This window comes from Etheostoma cragini, unplaced genomic scaffold (assembly GCF_013103735.1).
Source record: "Etheostoma cragini isolate CJK2018 unplaced genomic scaffold, CSU_Ecrag_1.0 ScbMSFa_479, whole genome shotgun sequence".
NCBI classification, from domain to species: domain Eukaryota; kingdom Metazoa; phylum Chordata; class Actinopteri; order Perciformes; family Percidae; genus Etheostoma; species Etheostoma cragini.
The window spans coordinates 4,414-9,841 of record NW_023269072.1 but is presented as its reverse complement, the minus strand read 5'-3'; the positions used below and the strand labels follow the sequence as shown (position 1 = coordinate 9,841).

The following is a 5,428-nucleotide window of genomic DNA, read 5'->3' as shown; positions in this document are numbered from 1 at the left end:
CTTCACCAGGCAAGGTCGCTGTTACTGAAGCTTCTAGTAATGAACCCATTTTCAAACCAATTCCTCATAGTGGTTCAGAGCTTCACCAAAACTTAATTTGCCCTTCAGTATCAGCACCTAGTTTCTTGACTTTGTAATACCTTATGTCTACTGTAAAAATGTAAATTGAGTTGAGCCATAATTCATTTTTTTATACCTTTGTTTTTCCTACTGTGACATGTCATGTGTCAAAATGTCAAAAGGTGCATTGTTTGAAAGCCCATCTCTACACAACCATATTCAATTTCAATTCAATTCAATTTTATTTATAGTATCAATTCATAACTAGAGTTATCTCAAGACACTTTACAGATAGAGTAGGTCTAGAACACACTCCAGAATTTACAAGGACCCAACAGTTCTAGTAGTTTCCTCCTGAGCAAGCAACAGTACGACAGTGGCGAGGAAAAACTTTCTTTTAGACAGAAACTTGGGACAGACCCAGGCTCTTGGTAGACGGTGTCTGACGGGCCGGTTGGGGTTAGTGAAAATAACGAAAATAGAAAAAATAGTAGTTTGTAGCAGTTCTTTGTAGTAGTTCATGGCATAGCAGGGCACTGTGCGGCATTACAAGGTACAGCAGGACGTAGCTGGGCACCGCAGAGCCTCCCTGATCCAAGGGAACATGCTGGGGAAAAAGAACATAATTGAAAGCCTTTATTGTCATTGTACCAGTACAATGAGATTTGGAGAGCAACTCACTAAAAGTGCACACATTAATAACACACGCATACATATCCAATACATTAGTGCAAGTCTGAGTGTAGGTTGAGTGACAGCTTTGGGGAAAAAGCTATCCCTGAGTCTATTTGTTCTGGCCCGTATTGACCTGAAGCGCCTGCCTGAGGGCAACAGGTTAAAGAGATGGGAGCCGGGGGGAGTGGTGTCCCTCAGGATGTTTCTGGCCCTACTGAGACAACGGGAGTTGTAGATGGCAGTCAAAGAGGGCAGAGGGCAGCCAATTATTTTTTGTGCAGTGTTTGTCACCCTCTGCAGTCGCTTCCTGTCGGCCTCCGTGCAGCTGGAGTGCCACACTGTCACAGGACTCCGGGGAATGACTCCCCAGAGTTCCACTCCCACAGGTGGTGTCACACGTGCTAGTTGTCCCTTAAATTCACAGTTTATATTTGTAATTTAATGGTGTTTTCTGTATTTAAAAAAACTGTAAGGTTAACAGGAAAATGTATGTTAGATTAAAGAATCTTTGTCCAGTGTGTCAAGTCCGGCCAATTCCCTGACCGGGAATTGAACCCGTGCCGCGGCAGAGAGAGCGCCGACTCCTAGCCACTAGACCATCATGGAGTCACATCCATTAAATTTATCTTTGTAGATGTGAGTTTGTTTTTCACTTACTGGAATGACTCATATTGCTTTAGGCGAGGAATGGCGCCTGGCTAGAGCTTCAGAAGGCAGAACATGACGGATTACACATCTGTCACATAGTCAGTTTGTAGTCTTAAATACCAAGTCTCTTGCTGTTCCTTGACTAGTTGGGCACCCCTGCTTTGCATCGCTCCAGGTAAGCAGAAAGCAATCTGTTATGCACCTTTGCATTGCAATAAAATGTCCAAATTTGGACCTGAATCCAAAACAACATTACTCAACATTCACATACATTGTTTTTCAGGTAAAAAATCAGGTGTCAGGGGTTTAGTTACTGTTTGAAAAAATGAAAAAAATTGTTATTGAGACAGAGGCAGATGAAGTGTTCATGACCCATCGATGATGACAAACGGAAACATCAGCTGTCGGGGGTCTGATTTAAAGGAAATGGTTCTCTTTAAAAGTGTTGGGGTTCTAGAGTTAAACTAATGAAGAAGACTTTGACAAATCTAAATCGACCAGAACCAAGTCCAAGAACTTACCCTTTCAAATGTTACACCTGTATCTGTCAAGTCCTGACCATTCCCTGCTTGGGAATTATATCCATTATATTACAGAATTATATACACTACAACAGTGGCTGTTATATACATACAAAGCAAACAGTTTTACAGGTTTCTCTATCAAAATTCGCAATTTCTAGCACTGGTTTAATGACGTGGTCCAAATTCAGCTTCTTGAACACCAGATGCTCTTGATGGATGACGCAGTGAAATGTCCAAAAATCCGGGAAATGGTCGTCAGTTTTACACAGCCCAACAAGGCCATTTGCAGCTCCTAACATAGCTGGTGCACCGTCTGTGGCTAATGCTGTCAGTTCTGACAACTGCAAATTTACCTTCTCAGCAACAGTCATGAGTGTCTCTTTCAGGTCGATGCCACAGGTTCGGTCTTTTAACGGCACAATGTCAAGCAGCTCTTCCTTAATTGTTCAGTCTTCTGACACAGACCATACAAATATTGCCAACTGAGATTTATCTTGAATGTCACAACTCTCATCCAAAGCAATGCTGAAATACATGCATTTCTCAAGGTCCGTATGTAACTGTGTTTCAATGGAGTTGTTAATATCCGATGTTCTCTGTTCAATTGTGTGCCGTGACAGCTGCAGGTCTGATAGACCGCTTTAAATTGTTATTTTCAGGCGCGAGGATAGCGATGACATCTTTGAGAAATGTCTTCACAAAGTCCCCTTCACTGTATGGCTTTTTTAGCATGAGCAATGTTCCCTGCTACCTGATATGATTCTAACGTGACAGTATCTGAGTGCTTTGCGAATTTTCGAAAAAGTTGAGTTTGCTTCTCTGACCTTTTCAACATGTTTACCTTGTGCTTGCGGAGGTCACGGCCTTTGGGGAGATCATGGGCTATGTTAGCATGGAGTGAGGTGAAATGGCGCTTCAGGTTTGATGCTTTAAAATGCGATAGCAAAGTCTCGCAAATCAAGCAGAAAGGCTTCCCATTTCGTTCCACAAAAAGTTCCTCCCACTCCGATAAAAATGTCCTGTGCTCCTCTTCCTATTTGCGCTTAGCTTTACTTTTCCCTCCTGACTCTGCCATTATTCAGTCGCTAGCAGCCCCTACCTTGCATTGTCAACACACGATACAGCTAGCTACGGCAACACCACTTAAACAAACCACATGGTTATTGTTCTATGTCCTATAATGTTACAGACCGACGCAAAACTTTTTTTTTTTTTTTAACCCAGCCACGCAGTAAGGCAAGGCAAGGCAAGAGCCTCACAGGAGTAGGCAAAGAGATTGTACTGGGGGGTAAAGTTGAACATGACAAACAAGGGATTTAGTCACTAAAGAGCAATACGAGCTAGCCAGGAGTCTAACCTAGAATCTTCTGATCTGATTCCGTAGTCAGACACGTTATCCATTGTGCCACAAGCCCTACATTCAGTGATAGCAATGGCTACGTTCTCACACCATTGTATGCAAACAGTTGTGATCTTTGTTGGCAAGGGTGTAGAAGGCCAGTTAAACGTTTGTAACAGTCCAAAATTTGGGGACTCTTGCGGGACTTCTAGGCTAAACTGTCCAGTTTCTATCAATGTACAGTAAAGCAGAAGATGTGGTAATTCAAAGAAACAACAGAAAAGTAGCTTCTCACAGGTGCCGTGACCCAGATTCCTACCAAGGTTGCTGCAGCCACCGCAACGCAGAGTACCAAGCACTATAAGTTCACGACCATTTGGTATTGAAATCGCTGCGTTGTTGTGATAGCATAGTTGGAAATCAGATCCACAATTATGCTGCTATTTTCTAGGTTCCCCTAATTGATGAGTAACAACTGAAAATTCCAGGGATAGTTTATCTAGTACTGCTGATTCTAAAAAAACAACAGAGAAAGCTTGATGATAGCTGTGCTTGAGTTAAATTGAAGGATTTAGAGCTGTTTTAGCACTTGTTGAAAAAATATTTACGCATCATTCGGCTCCTCATATGTGTAAATTTACTGTGATAGACAGGTTTTACAGGAGTAAACTTGGAAATGAGGATCAAGTAATTAGCTAAAGGACAGAACAAACTATCCAGGAGTCAACCCTAACATCTTGTGATCTGCAATCAGACGCATTACCCATTGCCTCACTAGCCCTGCGTTCAGAGAGCATTGGGAGTACCTGGCTTCTCACACCATTCTATGCAATCAGTGTTGATCTTTGTTGGCAAGTGTACAGAAAGTCAGTCAAATCTTTGTTGTAGTCCAAAATGTGGGGCCTCCTGCAGGACCTTTATCCTAAGCTGTCCAGTTTCTATCAATGTAAAATGAATCAAGAACAATTTGGCGGCATAACAGAGAACTAGCTTTACAAAGTTGCCGGGACCCGGATTCGAACCGGGGCTGCTGCGCCACAACGCAGAGTACTAACCACTATACGATCAAGGCCACTTGGTACCAGTAGGGCCTTGTTGTTGTGAAAGCATAGTGGGAACTCTGAATATCAACTCTTACTGATATTTTCCCTCTTTCCCTGATTGTTGACTAACAAATGAAAATGTTATGGATGGTCTAACTAGCACACATTTTATTTTCAAGGAAAAATGCTTAGCAAGCAAAAACAGAAAAACAACAGCAACAGCTTGAGTATTGCTGTAGTTGACTGACACTTAGAGGCTTAGATGACTTTACACACATGTTGAAACGATAATTACTCTGCATTTAGCTCTTTATAGATATACATTTTCTTTGTAGAGTTTGTCCTGGGCGGTAAAGTTGGAAATGAAGAAAAAGGGATTTAGTCGCTAAATCGCACTATAAGCTAGCCAGGAGTCGAACCTAGAATCTTCTGATCCGTAGTCAAACGCGTTATCCATTGCGCCACTAGCCCCACATTCACATTAGCAATATCTACATTCACACAGCATTGTATGCAAACAGTGGTGATCTTTGTTGGCAAGTGTATAGAAGGCCAGTTAATCAACTTAGTACAGACCAGGACAACCAAAGAGGACATCATCATTTGTTCTAATGTGTCTGACAACATCATGGAAAGCATTTCTAAAGGAGGTCGACCTTTCTGTTAAAAGATTAAGATCATATTTTAAAACATGAAATCCGCGAAATTGCGTCTGCTATACCCACCAGACGCAGTGATTTTAGAATCGTAAAATACGGCTTGAAAAAAAATCTCTGCGCTCAGAGCAGCTCTTGGCTGTCTTTGCAACCGCCTGCTCAGTTTGTTTTATTCTCTATTTTATTCCAATTCCAGGTCTGTCAGTTACAGTGAACACTGGGGATCCAGCCGGGGACAGGTCAGCAAACGCGGGGACGCCTTGTCACCCTAAACTAGCTGCTTTCTAGTGGTCCTCTCCTGACCTTTTTGCAGGATCCCATTCACGTAGACGCTAAACGAGGCTTAACGAGCGGCATGCAGCCATGCGCCGCAGCCACCGAGGTAGCTAGCTTTTATTTTAAAAATTACCAAATTTGACCTACTGACAATCAGAGATGGCAAAAGTACTCACTTTCCGTACTTAAGTAGAAGTACAGATACTT

General features: G+C 42.3%; 1 non-coding gene across 1 annotated transcript; it reads right to left on the bottom strand.

The window, feature by feature from the left end:
• Window positions 1–4,687: 4,687 nt before the first annotated feature.
• trnar-acg lies at window positions 4,688–4,760 on the bottom strand. Its single transcript has one exon. It is a non-coding gene; the product is annotated as a tRNA-Arg (tRNA).
• Between the last annotated feature and the right edge of the window lie 668 nt (window positions 4,761–5,428).